Here is a 17,304-nt window from a genome sequence, read left to right on the forward strand (position 1 = left end):
GGCACTCAGATCAACAAGTAGCAACTTTTAAACCCCAGGATAAGTCACGTGACTCCTGGATTTGTCTCTTCAATGCTCCCTCTCTTGATTCCAATGGGGAGTCAAGCAATGTGCAAGGGATCAGAGCCTAAGCGGACTTTCCCTGCCTCCCCACCCCACCTCCCTGGCAGGCCTGGCACTGACTATTCACTGCAGGTACTCCCTGAAGGTACTCCCTACGGCACTGCTGGGTGCAATGGAAACCTCCGAGGCCGGGAAAGGCTGCTGCATGAAAAGACTCCCACTGGAGTCAAACCCTTGTCTTAGACAAGGCGACTCAGAGAACACGTCCTGGAAGCGAAGTCCCAGGGCCAGTGGCCGCAGCCGTTGGGCCCGAAGGAACGATCAGGAACCTCCGCCCTCTGCTCAGCGGCCTGCGGAGCCCCGCGCACGCGCACTTGCCTTTAGAGCAGTGGCTCTCAACCTGGGCTGTACATGAGAATCACCTGGGAATCTCTTTAAAATCCTGATTTCTGGGCCTCATCCCCCGGAAATTCTGTTTCTTTGTGATGGGGTGGGGCCACAACATTAGTAACAAAGAAACAGAATTTCCGGAGGCTGAGGCCCAGAAATCAGGATTTTAAAAAGATTCCCAGGTGATTCTAATGTGCAGCCAAGGTTGAGAGCCACTGCTATATAAAAACATATCACTTGCAGCCCAGGTTGAGAACTACTGCCGTAGAGAAATACGTGTGCGATTACATAAAAACAGCCGCTCCTGTGCGCAAAATCGCCGTACATGGCAACCACCCTCTACAACCGGAAACGGGCGGTCCCAAACTCGCCAAGTCTCACACCTCCCCCTTGAGCCAGGCCAGGAGCAGGCCAGGAGCTTTACCCCGCAAGCCCTCCACGAACAGACTTATTCTCTGGCTTTGTTTTACTTTAACCCTACTCTTTCCTAGATGCTGGGGAGTGAGGAGGGTCCCTGGGTAACGTCATTCTCTTCTCTAAGGGATTTAACTGAACAGAAGGAAAACAAAAATATTTACTCACAACAGCGAGAGGAGACATGTAACTGTGGCTTGCAGATTACAGAACCCCAGAATTAGAGAGATTTACCAACGACGTCACAGGCAGCCCCCAGGGAAGATGGCGCAGAGGTAAGTTCCCTCAACCGGCAGCGTCAAACGGGCACTTCCTCTTGGCAGCTCGTCCCAAGGCAGAAAGGAAGGGGCGGGTCACACACGAACTGTCGCTTTCCAGGTTGACCAATCAGATAACAGATCACCAGCTCCACCGGAAGAAGGGAGCAAAGGGAAGCCGTTATGGGTGTTGTTCTCATATATGTCCCTCCACAGTGAGGTAACAGTAGGCAGGAAAGAAGTGTGCCCCCTCTTGGACATATTGCTTGGTCTCCCCTGTAGGGAGCTTTTCCTTCCAGGTCATGGCGGCCTGCTGGCAAGCTCCCTGGAGCTTTCTCTCAGCTCCATCTTCATCCCATAGGGTCACAGGGAATTTTGAGGGGTGCCCTCTCCTAAGCATCCCAGGTTGTTAATTACTATGGTAACCATATGATATATTGTCGGAATTAGGATCCTTGAAAGTGAAAGGGGGCAATAAAATTAACTCAAATTATATTTGTGACGTTATACTGGTGAATTTATTGAAAGTGCATTTCAAAATTCATTTTGTTATTCAATTCTAAAAATAACTATAGTCAAATAGAAACTTTAAAAAATATCTTTAAAAATAACATAGAATGAAAATTATTGGTGTTTGTTGATGCATTTCAATTATGTTTCCAGTCTTAATCGTCTACTAGAGGCCTGGTGCACATTCGTGCACTGGTGGGGGGGGGGGGTCCCCTCAGCACAGCCTGTGCCCTCTCACAGTCTGGGACCCCTTGGGGGATGTCTGCTGAGGGGTCCTTAGCACTGCCCCAGAAACTGGAGAGGTTCCTGCCACCACCGATGCACTTGCCAGCCATGAGCCCGGCTTCTCCACCTGCATTGAGAGCCTGCCCCCTGGTGGCCAGTGCACAATATAGCAAGCAGTCGTTCAGCTGTTTGGTCAATTTGCATATTAGCCTTTTATTATATAGGACTAGAGGCCCGGTGCACAAAAATTAGTGCACTGGGGGCAGGGGGCGGGGGGAGTGATGGGAGTCCCTCAGCCCGGCCTGTGCCCTCATGCAGTGTGGGACCCTCAGGGGATGACCACCTGCTGGCTTAGGCCTGCTCCCCAGGGGATTGGGCCTAAGCTGGCAATCAGACATCCCTCTGGCACCCAGGAGCTCTTGGGGGATGTCCACTTGCCAGCAGGGAGCAGGGCCTAAGCTGCAGTCAGACATCCTTAGCGCTGCTGAGGAGGCAGGAGAGGCTCCCACCGGATACAACCGGATGACGGGCCAGTAGCTCTGATGTGCACTGACCACCAGGGGGCAGATGCTCAATGCAGGAGCTGCCCCCTGGTGCTTAGTGCATTCCTACAACCAACCTCCAGTGGCTGGCCAACCTCCCATGGTCCCTCCCTCGGTTAGCCAGGTGGCCCCAATAGGCCCCACTGGGCCTTGATCACCAGCCAGGCCGAGGGACCCCATCCATTCACGAATTCAGTTATAACAGGAGCTACATAAAAAGAGTCTTCGTATGGGTTAATATGTTCAGAGGTACAATTATAAAATTTCAAAATTAACTATTATACATCATTCAAATGCCAGTTGAATTTCATTAGGTTATTTCTTGATTTTGTAGCAGTTAGTTTAAATGTTTTTCTATATTGCAAGCTTTTTTTTTTCAAAAACAGCAATCTGAAAAAGCTTCAAAATCAGAATGTTATTAGCACATATTTTGAATTATTGGATTTTAAATTTCTAAATGATTGTTCGCACAATGCAACAATATTTTATGTTTTATTTATAAAAGTTCAGTACCTTTGTAGACCTTTTTAATTTATTTACAAAATATTTTTAAAGAATCAAATATTTGTAAAGTCCTATTTAGAAGCAACAAAGAAGAAACATGTGCTATTATGTTTAAAGGGTTTTTATTTATTTTTTTTAGTACTCAAATCTCTAATTTTATCACAAACAGTTTTGTAATTTTATTCATCAAATTGTTATATATGAATATTTGTGAATTTTGACAATTGTAGCTTATATGTCAATTGTAGTTTGGGTGCATTTATAAATTACATTTACATCATAGCCAATACCAAGGATACAATTATTCCAAAGGTTTCTCAATAAGAATTTTTATTTTTTTACTATGAACCTGTGCTCTGCCCAATATAAATTTACACTGTGCTTGGAGTAATTTTATTTTAAATATTATCCTTTAACACAATATACATTAATATTTAAAATAATAGCACATATTTTACTTTTAAAGATTTAATTTTTAAGTTTTTATTTGATTTCATAAATTGAAAAGAAAAAACTGATGGATATAGAAGTAACTCTGAAATACAGTGAAATGGATGGGATATAAAAGGGAATTTTTAGACATGTTCTTTGAGATTATATGTACACACCTCATGGTATTTCAGAAGTTCAAGTAAATAAATGAATTCACTTGATACTTGAATTTTTTATCGTTGTGCTGTGTTTTTCTGACTGTCACTGTAACTCTAACATTTCAATAGGATAAAAATAGTACAACCAATGGAATTTAAAAGAAAATGTTATAAAATATGTCTTGATCAAGAAAATTCTCAAGTCTGAAATAATTAGCTATACTAGCACTTATAAGATATGTTTACTTTATGATACCAAGCTACACATCTTATAGCCAGACCATACACATGATTTTATGACAGGCTCTACTTCAGGATTTCCGGTAAGTTTTTTGGTTTTTTATTAGCTTTTAAGCTGATAGTTTTTAGGTTATTTGACAGAACTGACATCTCCATTTATTTAGATCACTAGAGGCCCAGTGCACGAATTCGTGCATGGGTAACGTCTGTAGGCGTGCCTGGCAATCAGGGCTGATCTGTGGGGGGACCGATGGGGTGATTGGGGAGCCCCCACTCACACCTGCCTTGGTCTGGTGCCACCCATTTACCATCCGCCTCCCCCCACAACGCTGGGGCCTGCGGCCTGGAGGCCGCTCCTGCATTCAGCGTCTGCCCCCTGTTGGTCAGTGAGCATCATAGCAACTGGTCGTTCTGCTGGTCGTTCCGCCGTCAGTCGATTTGCATATTAGGGTTTTATATAGATAAATTACTTGTTTCAAATTGCCACTTAATTGGCTCAATTGCCAGCCCACCATTAGGTATGAAGTTAATTAACTAAATAAAGGAACAATTAGGGGATAGAGTAATATCAGCAGAAACATATGATATCCTCACTGTCACAATCCCAAAGCTCAGAGTCATTTTTCTTAATTGTGCTGCCAGGTTTTTTAGTGAATGTTAGCATTCACTAAGTAGGCCACTGAATAATGTTAATATATTAAAGATGACTATAATTCATTGACACTCCTAGTTGCGAAGTGAGGATTGTCCACACTTCTTGAACCTGAGAGGACTCTGTAACTACTTTGACATATAAATTATGGCACAAGTGCCATATTTGTACCAGTTTGAAGATGGGTATTAATTGACTTTCTGCTTCCACATTCTATCTCTCATAACACTTGCTCTGGGGAAAGCTAGCTGCCCAGTAGATATGATTCATGAGATTCCCATGCTATGAGAAAGCACAAGGTAGCCACATAAAGAGAGAAATTCTCAAATAGCCACCATGATTATAGCCCTTATGGTCCAGCTATCAGGCCTGTGAGTGTAAAAACATTGTTGTGACTCCATCCTCACCTGGCATTTAACTGTAATTGTAAATTGTTGTTTTAAGCCACTAAATTTTGGGAAAGTTTACTAAACAGAAATAGAAAACTGGGATAGCATCAACATGTATTACACACTTACTTATGTATCAGGTACTTCTCAAAACATGTTCACATGAATCAATTCATTTAAATATCAAAGCCACTCCTGAGATAATTATCCTTATGTGACTGATGAGGAAACTGACTGTGCTGCAGTGAGATGAAATAATATGCTTAAACTCACACACTATTAAGTGACATATGAATCTAGAGCCCCTGAGTCACCACTATGCTAACCTACCTCTAGGTAGTAAGTGAGGCATTATACTGTCATTTTACATATCTCAGTTTATAATGTCTCATTTACAATATTGTGCATGATTGCCTGACTAATAATTTTTGCCAACATGTATTAAACCATCAAAACTATTTTTAGCTTCATCACATCAGGTGACAAGATGTATATACATAAACTATGATGGTAGTATAAAGAAAGACAAAATTTGAAAGTAAAATCAATACTATTAATAAAACCTAAGCGACCGAATGACTGGTCGACTGGTTGCTATGATGCACACTGACCACCAGGGGGCAGATGCTCCCACAGCCAACCTCCCATGGCTGGCCAACCTCCCACAGTCCCTCCCGCTGGCCGGCTGGCCCCAATCAGCCTCGATTGGGACTGGGCGAGATGACCCCAATTGGCCCCGATCACCAGCCAGACTGAGGGACCCCACCCATGCACGAATTTGTGCATCGGGCCTCTAGTATAAAAATAAATCGATAGCATGTACATTTAGTTAGTTATATAGTACCAGACAATCTTCTTCCTTCAAAAGAACTACTAACTCTTGAATGAGAGTCACTTGTATATAATCTTCTATCCATACAATATTACTAACATACATCATGTAGTCATAAGAGTAACATTGAAACATTGTAAGAAAAATAAAATACTAGATCAAATGTAGTGTGTTCTTGAAGTGTTTATAGCCAGGGGTAGTAAGGAATTCTCAAAGAGGAAGGCATGTTAATGCAAGTGACATAACAAATCACTTTTTAAATTAAAAGTGTTATTTTTCCTTTTATACACCTTCTGTCTTCAGAGTATTTTTGCTCTCCATTTTTATTTTACAGCTTCCTCTCTATCTTTAAATTATTCTTACATTACAATTTAAAGATCAATTTATATCCTAAAGAAGTCATTTCTTGCCAACTAAGTAGGAGAAATGGCTGATTTAGTTAGTTTTGTTTTATAGCCACGAAACCAACACCATTCAGTACAAGTAGCTAAATCAGCAACAATTTGATTGTGTCCACAGCAGAATGATACTAAACAGCTATGTTTCTATGCAAACAAGTCAGAAATAAGAAAACAACAAGCTTAAATATACATCACATTATACTGATTGAAAAAGACTCTTATTATTTTCCTCTTCATTATCTAAACTTATGTTCTGTAGCCCAAGGTTAACTTTTAATTGTACATGATTTGAAAATTGATCCAGGAATAGTGGAATGGCATCCCTACTCTTTAAAGTATTTCATTTCATTCTACTCTTGGCCAACTTTAAAAACCGTTGTGGAACTTCTCTCAAAGTATTCCTTACCATTGTTGCTAATTTTTCTCACCCTTTTACTTCTTTTTCTTCCTACTCACACTACAGGAAGGAGTTTGGTACATGTTAGCATGCCATAGACAATGTACTAATATACTATTACTAAAATAAGGTTTTCATCGAACAACAATGGGATGGAAATGCTCTACTTTTGAAATCAGTGGAACTAGAACAAATTCTATTCTATGATTACTTATAAGAACATTTATTTCAAAACAATTTATATTGTCTGAATAAGGTACATTTTGTAATTCAAAGCATGATTATTTTCAAAGACACATAAATTTATTTGAATGCTTAAATGACAAAAATTCTCTGGGGATATAAAGAGAAAATGAGTTTTCAACCATGATATGAGTATGAAGCTGATCCTTTTAATTCTCTCTATATATTTTCTCACCAAGTGGCAGGTAAGGAAGAAATAATTAAGAACAGTAAAATTATATTTATTATTCACCAAAAATACAATTTTAAAATAACTTTGAAATATATACATCTGAATCCCCCTCCAATTGCTATCAAATAACTGTCAGAATTATGATTATAGATCCATGGTAATACCTTCATTTGGAAGCACTAAAAATGGTTGTTTTGGTCATAGTACCCAATCTTAAATTTGAATTGTATGAAGTAATTTGTTTTGCCTACTTCTGTTAAATAATGTTATTTTAACAAAATCTTACATAATAATAAAAGCGTAATCTGCTAATTAGACTGGCAACCTTCTGGATGAAGCCGGGGCTGCAAGGGCCAAGGCAAGCCACCATGGGTGCAAGGGCCGAGCCCCTTGCATGGATTTCATGCATTGGGCCTCTAGTATATAAATAATGTGAAGGATATTGGCATGCTATCCTCTTTGGCAATCAGCTAACTTCAAATCCTATATAATAAAGAGCTAATATGCATATGGTCATCATACCCTCACAGCCCCGCACCCTCGCGCCCTCGCACCGGAACTACTCAGACATTCAACACTGGGGAGAGAGGAATGGGGACCAGCCAGGCACAAACAAACTTGTGAGAGAGGAATGGGGACCAGCCAGGCACAAATGAGCTCACAAGAGAGGAATGTGGACCAGCCAGGCTGTGACCTGGGGGAGGGACAAGCCTCCCGCCCTGCAGTCCTGGGTGCCAGTGGCTGTGCCTGCACCTGTGGCCCTGGAGAGGGACAAGCCACCCGTCCCATGGTCCCAGACGCCGGTGCCTGTGGCTGTAGCCCAGGCGAAGCCGCCCACCCATGGTCCTCTGCTGCTGCAGCTGGCCCCGGGCGGAGCCAACCTGGGTCCTGGGTGCCTGCGACCCAACCTGCTGGAGGAGGGAATCCTGGGTCCCAGGTGTGGGGCAAGGCAGAGGCGGTTAGGGGTGATCAGGCCATTTAAGCCCAGATCCCGGATGCCTGGGGCCAGCCAGAGGAGGGAATCCTGGGTCCTGTATGTGGAGTGAGGCAGAGGCAGTTAGGGGCGACCAGGCCAGCAGGGGAACAGTTAAGGGTAATCAGGCCAGTAGGGGAGCAGTTAGGGGTGATCAGGCAGGCAAGCAGAGGTGGTTAGGGGGTGATCAGGCAGGCAGGCGAGCAGTTAGGAGTCAGCGGTCCCGGATTGCAAGAGGCAGTTGGACATCCCCCGAGGGGTCCCAGATTGGAGAGGGTGCAGGACGGGCTGAGGGCTCCCCTTCCGTGCAAGAACTTCATGCACCAGGCCTCTAGTTATCTAATAAACTAAACCTACAACTGGCCAAACACTATGTAAGACTCCTCAGTTTATCATCAGACAATGGGCATATTGATTTGATTTATTTATTTTTATCTTTTTTAAATATATTTTATTGATTTTTTACAGAGAGGAAGGGAGAGGGATAGAGAGTTAGAAACATCGATGGGAGAGAAACATCAATCAGCTGCCTCCTGGGTACATGCCCTCGACCAGAATCGAACTAAGGTACATGCCCTCGACCGGAATCGAACCTGGGACCCTTCAGTCCATAGGCCGATGCTGTATCCACTGAGCCAAACTGGTCAGGGTGATTTGATTATTTTTTAAATTTATCTTTATTGTTGGAAGTATTATAGATGTCCCCTCCCCCCCCCATTGACCCTCTCCACCCAACTCCCCAGGCCTTCACTGGACTATTATCTGTGTCCATGCAGTATGCATATATGCATAAAGTTCTTTGGTTAATCTCTCCCCTCTTCCCCCACCCCCTTTGAGATTCCTCAGTTTGTTGCATGCGCCCATGTCTCTGGATCTGTTTTGTTCATCAGTTTATTTTGTTCATTAGGTTCCACATATAAGTGAGGCATATTGATTTTAGTCTTGTTAAACTTACAAGATAAAACTGAACTTGTGATCAGAGAGCATAGTTTATTCATCCTTTATCCAAACATAATAATTTTACAAATAAAAACAGATATGTTACCAAATGATCATAATATATATGACAGACACGACAAAAGAGATGTTGAAACCATGAGAAAATGCCATGAATTAATTCAATGAAAGAGAATCATATATGGCATCAGTGAATGGGGACATCGGTGCTGTAATTTATAGGAGGTCATCAACAAAACCAGAGCAGGGGAAAGGAAACTGAGGCAAAGGATTAGCTTGAAAAGTCTCTAAGGTATGGTCATGCAGATTATCTTTTAGAGAATTTCATCTTGTCCTGGGTGAATAGATCATAGAATAGCTGGAAGGAGGGAATGAAGGTGATATGAGAGTTGGGTTGTATTGGACCATGAATGTCAGAGGAAGGAATTCACATTTTATCCCAAAGGTGATAGAGATTCAGTAGAGACTCTAAGGCAAGTGTGAAGTGGACAGAAATAGTCTGACATCAGCATGTAAAATGGGCAAGGCAGGAGAGATGAGACCAAGGAGCCAGAAATTAGACCACCACTTGAGCAGAAATGCAAGGAGTAATTATGTTTTGGACAATGATTACATTTCACTCAAAGTATACAATGAATGCCAGCCTTTTAGATCTGCTCTTTAAGGAGTGTATTTGAATAGTTCACTTGGCACAATCTCTACAGGGCATTTTCGTTTCTATCTATAGTTTATTCTTAGAGTAGCCAGAAGGTTTTAGTTTATTCACAATGCAACCTTTTCTAAAATAAAGAGCAATAGCTTTTCCCCCTTACATTTGCTTTTCTGCTAAAAGAACCAATTAACCTAGTTTTGCTTATGAATGAAGAATATATTGTTCTCATTTATCAGGGACTATTATCAGTATATAATGTATCAGAAAATTATGCACTTGAATATACACAAAAATAGAACAATGTCTTTAACCCTTTCATTTTGCATGTAGAAGAGAAAGGAATTTTTGTTCTCTTCTCTCCGTGGCAGGAATACCACAAACACTGGAGGAAAGTAGTTTTGCCATATACTACATTTTTTTACTCTAAGGAGAGAGTAGGCTAAATGCAGTAAAGAAGAAATGAAAATGTTATCAGAATGTTAGAATAAGCATGCCAACTGCGATATCAACCCTCTGTTAAGAGTACCCGTGTATCCATCTGTTTACTTTCCAATTGATGAAAGAACATGGGGCATTGTGACAACATTATTCTACAAGTAGACATATGGGCCTTACTTAATAAATTATTTCAGCAATTAGCATTTATCGTAATGCTAATGATACAGATTCATGAATCTGTTTGCCTGGAATACCAAGTTGATGAATATTACCCTGAAGAGCTTTCAAATGAGAACATAATCCAAAGCAATGTTATTATTTTACATTCTCCAGAATAAAAGGAGAGGGATAGCATTGAAGAACTCAGATTATGGATGCATATTTGACATCAAGTAAACATACTAGAATATAACAACAAGACTTCCATGTAATTTCTTATGAGAGGAATTAATTCTCAGGATGCACAGAGGGTGACAATACAGATTAGGTACCATTGTAGACAAGTTCACAATTTTGAACTGCACCAGGGTGTATTTTCATAACCAAGCAGCTCGCATTGAGCTTCTGCTTCCAATTAGTCAGAAAAAAAAAATTATTCTTTAACTATTATATTCCAAAAATGAGCGTTGTAGAAATTATTCATAGATTAAAACAACTGAATGTAGCATAATCAGTTGATGTAAGCCAGTTAGAAAAGTCAAAATACCCTGACTAGTACATGTTCCATTACCTTAGTTTTCCTACCTCTCTATTTAAGCTTATATTTGAGAATAGTTTTGATTTTGATTTCCCCGCTTTTTTTTACATTAGCTGTGCTTTTCAATTATCACTATTGAAAATAAAAGGCAGGCACTTTGGAACTAGTAATCAGTTTAGTTGGGACCAGGTTCTGGTGACCAGTGAGACCTTCAGAATTCCTTAAAGGCATATCACAAGTCACTACGCAATCAAGGGTGTGCATACTTTAAATATCAGAATGTTACTGGAATTGTTCTCACTGGAGTAGGGAAGTGCCTTGGTCAGTTTGGGCTGCTGAGGCAGAATACCTGAGACTGGATGCCTAAGCAACAGAATGTCTCACCGTCTGGAGGCTGGAACTCCAAGGTCAGGGTGCCAGGTTGCAGATTGTCAGCTTCTCGTTGTACCTTCCTGTGGCAGAGCAGACAGAGGAAGCAATCTCCCATAACTCCTCTTAGGGCATTAGGCCCATTCTGGGGGCTTCACCCTCATGAACTCATTCTAATTATCCTCCAAAGGCCCCATAACAAGAATTATATTTAGCTGAATGAATAAAATTAAATACGGAAGGCACTTAACATGTCAGTAAAGTGAACAAAAAATAATACTACATATATTATGTATTTTATTAGTATGTATTCATATAGCAACGTGTGCGTGTATGTGCATATTATGAAAAATCTGTGGTCAACTACTTTTCTCTTCAGTTCCTTCTCTTTTTAAAAGGTATAAATCAAAAGCCTGAATTTTTCTTCAGAAAAACAGTTGTTTCAGAACAAGGAGGATGACATTCAGAATGTTTCATGATATAGTATAAAATTTTTTAAAAAACTCATTAAATCCTGGACACCATGTCTCAGTGATTGAGCAACGACCTATGAACCAGGAGGAGGTCACAGTTCGGGCTCAATCCCCAGTGTTGGGTGTGCAGGAGGCAGCCAATGATTCTCATCATTGATGTTTCTATCTCTCTTCCTCTCCCTTCCTCTCTGAAATCAATTGTTTAAAATATAATAATAATAATAATAAAATAAAAAACTCATTAAAGACCATTAGTGTTCAAAGTGCTTCATTTCTCAAAATAATTATAGCTAATATTCTGAGCTAGATATTAAAAGGCATAAACTCACATATTTTTATAAGTTAGCCTCATTCAGTTTCTCAGAAATTTATTTTGGTCTCACAGGTTGGAATTAAGTTACAGATTGCTATATTACTGTATTACTTTTGACTGATCTGAAATACACACACACACACACACACACATATTGTATATACTGTATTACTTTTGACTGATCAGAAATACACACACACACACACACACATATATACACACACACACATATATGATTCCCCTGCAGTTAATCAAAACCATATAGTTAAAGGTTTTCATTGTGCCAAATCATATTTCATGGGTCCTATAACTTTTCTTTATCCATTTCACCCACAAAGATTTTTTTCCAGCCATAAAAAGCTGGCAAAACTATACTCTAGTGATATTGGTTATTCAGAAAATTAGAGATGAGTGAAAACTAGGGATGTTCATGATAGGAGCTGGGCTTCAAGGTGAAATATCATGTCTCAAATGATACTATGACCAATTTAAAGGAAGGATACTTATTAAAAAATTCATAAACATAAAATATTCCAAATAAGTTTGTTTATTGTTTTAAATTTAAATAGAAAAAAACATATTAGAAATGTTTAATTTTAATGATTCCAGAGTTTAGCTCCAACACATCTTAAAATATAAGTATCTATGAGCAAATTTTGTGTCAATTTAGATCCTTATTATTTTAAATACTCATTCTCCAGTGAGAAATTGAACACTGAATTATTCCACAGTGCTCTGCTCAGGTATGCATTTTATTTTAAGAAGCAAAGACAGTTTATTACTCATAGTAAGCTTCTCTTGAGAACCAAGAGAAGCTTGCTTAAAGAGACCTTAAAAAATGATTTACTGAAAAATTATTTTAAAATATTAAAATGACATTTGATAATATTCCTCTTTTGAAAACAAATTTGCAAAAGCAAAATTATAATGACTATGTTGTCTTCACTACAATGTAGCAAGGTAATACTCTTACACAGAATAAAATCATAAATTTGAGGGGCTTAAATGTGATTGCTATAAAATCAAGGAATGTGTATTTTATAAAAAGAAACAACACAAACGGTATTTCTATAAAGTAAAAATATCTTGATTACCAAAATTTTTACTGTTTTAAATTCCACACTTTATTATTTGCTATTCTGATTGAGCAAGAATAATACAGCTCAAAATATAACAAGCTTAGCTTTCATGATATGACAAAATAAGCATTGTTATGTTTCTCTACTTTTGTAATAAAGAACATTTTCAATTAAACAATTTAAAATTATTCAGAGGGTAGGCATATATCCTTTTATTTCTCAGTATGTGCAACACTCCAAATGAAAAACAAAACAGAATGCTTTCTTTTTATTCCTTCTTCACTTCTCAATATTATTAGTGTAAGTTCTTCAGAAAATGTTATTGTTGAGGATAAACCAGTTGAAAATTTAACCTCTTGTTTACTATGGCCATTCATTGTCTTATAGCATACAGCATATGACTTTTCATGAAAATTGGATTTTGATTTATTTTCCAGTGAAACTCCCGTAAAATAATAAAAACTCACCTCAAGAATAATTTGTATGTATCTTAAAAATTGAAAGCTCTGATTTATTGTATATTTGAACTAGGAAACAGTATATATAATCAGTAAAATGACAACAAACATGCTCCACTATATTAGCAAACATCTGCAAAGGTGAAATGCAGACTACTATTCACAAATACAAAAGACTGAAAAGAATATATAAGTGAAAGGTTAACTAAAATAATATATATTTTCTATAATTATTATTTATTTTCTTTCCCCCAAAGGGAAGTGTTTCTTATTGACTGTGGTTTTTTTTCACTTATTTAATCCCGCTTTAATACTGGATTCCAATGACACCCGATATACAGAAGGGAAAACCATGTGGCTCTGGTTGTCAATAAAGGATACCAGTAAAAGATACTCTAGTCAACCCCTGATCCAAATGAAATACAAATGATAGATGGTGATTTAGTTTAAAAGGGTGAAATAAACGCATTTATAATTCTCTCATCTCCTACGAAATCCTTCCAACAATATACTGAAAACTTGGGGAAAACAAAATGAAAGCCATGCCTGAAATTATAAGTAACTGACAACAAACTATGATAAATAGCTTTCAAATAGGGAGCCATTTGCACTAATAGGAAAAAGGAACTTGGCTGGCACATAACTTGGCTAAGATACAGATTTCAATACGTGCCACTGTCTTCGACATCCTCCAAAGACTGTTTGAAGTCATGAGATGAAGCATGAACGAACAGTCAGGAGAAGAACAGAATCTCTCTTCATAGAATTGCAGTTATGTATTCTCACTGGTAGAGTATGGGGTAGAGAAAAAAATTGCTAATAGATTATTTGTGAAAAAATGGAAGAAAAGGCAATAATTACTAGACCACGAACAACACTGAGAAAGTAAAACTGAGAGAGTGTTACCCTGTGAGCAACATAGACCACCTGAATGTCAAAAATAGATAAAACAGATCTGGAAGATGGGCTTAAATCCTGAAATTTAAGTTGCTGTTGTGGGCTGATCTGATTCATTTTCCCACACCATAGTTCATTCAGTAAATAGCTGGCTTCATTCAGTGATTAATAGAAAGAAACCAGACCAGAATATAGGCAAAGGAGACAAAAACACAATGAAAAAAAAAGATAAAGTTCATACCAAAGAAAATTTTTCATCAGAGGAATATGTATATAAATCGTTCACTATAGTCTCAAATAAATTATAGACATATCTCATTAATGGTGAGAAACAAAAATATATAATTTTAATAAAGAGGTTATAAAAACAGCAGAAATAAATGGAAAAAATGAAATAGCACAGACCAAGAAAGCAATGGGGAAAAAAATGAAACCATAATGAAGTTGAAAATTACATTAGAGGTTGCAATAGAGCATAAACACAACTGAAAACTCACTTGGGTTATGGTTGACACAAGTGAACTACAGATTTAAAAATACAAATATGGCTATTATAAATAGTTATAGGGACCAAAGGGACTTAACATAATTAGCATTCTGAAAGAAAAAAATTATTTAGACACATAATAGGATAAAACTTGCTTGAAATAAAGATTGAAATCTGGGATAAAAAGAGTCCCCAAAATGACTTGCTTTGATTAAACACTGAATTTCAACAATCTCTTCAGTTTACTCCAGTATTTTTTAAAATATATTTGTATTGATTTCAGAGAAGAAGGGAGAGGAAGAGAGATAGAAATGTCAATGATGATAGGGAATCATTGATTGGCTGCCTCCTGCACATCCCCTACTGGGGACTGAGCCTGAAACTCTGGCATGTACCCTTGACCAGAATCGAACCCTGGACCCTTCAGTCCGCAGGCCGACGTTCTATACACTAAGCCAGTGGTTCTCAACCTTGGCTGCACATTAGAATCACTTGGGAATCTTTTTAAAATCCTGATTTCTGGGCCTCATCCTCCAGAAATTCTGTTTCTTTGTTACTAATGTTGTGACCCCACCCCATAACAAAGAAACAGAATTTCAGGAGGATGAGGCCCAGAAATCAGTATTTTAAAGAGATTCCCAGGTGATTCTAATGTGCAGCCAAGGTAGAGAACCATTGCACTAAGCCAAACCGGCTAGGGCTACTCCAGTATTTTTATCTTAAATTGAGGTAAAGGTAAATTTACGTTTTTAATTATTTAGCAACAACTTTCATATATGGGATACTGGGGTCCTAAATTATAAAATTCTGCCTTTTATTCAATGTACCATTCTAATATTCTATACAAACACATCTATACAAAAAAATATCTGGAGAGATATTCATGAAATAGTAAATTTTTGGTGGTGAGATTTGAGATTGTTTTTTAATTTCTGCAATACATATATTATTTTTAACAATCATGTATCATTTTTACAAATAACAATGAAGTCATCGATATTTTAAATAAAACAAATGGAAGGCAAATAATAATTGAGAGAGAAAAGAAAAATGAGACATCTCAACTCTTGCAATACCTCTAGACTCATGGCCCATCATTCCATAGTTCATACAGCAACCAGGTGATTTATCTAAAACTGAAGCATAGTATGTTCATTGTCATCTTATTATCCAGCAAGAATTTCAATAGATCGCCATTAAACTGAAATCAAATCCAAACGTTTTAGTAATTTACACAAAACTATCTCTAATCCGGCCCTACAGGTACTTCCAACATTAACAACTATCACTTCCCTGCATTCACTTCCCTTCCCCCATTCCCCCATTCCCCTGAACTATTTATAGTTGGAGTTTCCCTCTAAGTTCCAAATCTATACATCTCTTTTCATGCTTCAGGTGGTGCTAAAATGGTGCATTTGTTGTTTGTCTATTTGTAGGAGTACACAGAGGGGCTAGGATCCTAAATTATTCTATAAATATCAGTAATATCTCTGTGAAGGCTTCCTTGCCATCCCTAGCAATTAAGTTATAAAATTGCATGTATCTTTTTTCTACCCTGTATATCAGTGCCATGCCAAGTAATATTAGAGTCCGTTGCAAAAGAAAATATCATTAATACTGATCTCATTTCTATATAAAATTTAGGTATTTGATTCACCCATGAATTTTGATTTTTTTAAATACTATTTTTTAAAATATGTTTTTATTGATTTTTTTAGAGGGAGATGAAAGGGAGAAAGAGAGAAACATTGATAGGCTGTCTCCTGCACGGCCCCTACTGGGAATCGAGCCCACAACCAGGGCATGTGCCCTGACCAGGAATGAGCTGGTGACATTTTGGTGCATGGGACAATGCTCAACCAACTGAGCCACATCGGCCAGGGCTAAATATTCTTTCAAAATATTGTTTATCTGCTTATTGGGGTTTTTGGCACCCTCATATTGATAGGAGAGGGGCACGTAATAGAAATAGAATCACAGTTGTTTAATAGCTACTCAGTACGAAGAGATTTTCTTACAGACCCTTGGGAAACTGGAGGGTGTATTGCAAGCAGAACAGGCCCTGGAGATAAGGCAGCCACGGAGCCCAGATGAGCCTGTCACTCAAAAGAAAATCCCGATCAAGGACAGGACCTCTATGAAGGGAGACAGTGTTCCGGGCTAATCTTTTCCAGGGCGAGTCTTTGCAAGGAAAATGAAGGAGGGCAGACCCTGGAACTAACTTTAGAAATTTTCCCTCCAACTACCCATATATAAGGGCTGACTTGATATGAAATGTCAGAGTGGTCTTTTCAGGCTGTACACCTGCCACTCTCTCAGATTGCTGGCTATCTGATTAGTAAATGCGCCACAAGAATTCAACCTTGTCTCTACTTATTTGATGGGCAACAGAAACCTTTTGTCTGGTTTCAAATTTATTTTCGTGCCCAAGGTGAGTGCTCACTCATATTACCCGAGTCTCAGCTCTATTCTATACTACTGTAGCACTTATGGTTCTTTGTCTACATATATGTCATTGCTACCAGACTGGGACCACCTGTAAGGAAAGGAACCAGTTTTGTTTATCCATGTACATCTAAAAATCAGCACAGTATCCAACATTACATACAGTAGGAAATCATTTAATTCAGATGAATAAAAACCCAGACAAGAGAAATAACCAAAATTCTTCAGTCTTTATAGAATATAAT

Source organism: Myotis davidii, unplaced genomic scaffold, assembly GCF_000327345.1.
Source record: "Myotis davidii unplaced genomic scaffold, ASM32734v1 scaffold455, whole genome shotgun sequence".
Taxonomy (NCBI): domain Eukaryota; kingdom Metazoa; phylum Chordata; class Mammalia; order Chiroptera; family Vespertilionidae; genus Myotis; species Myotis davidii.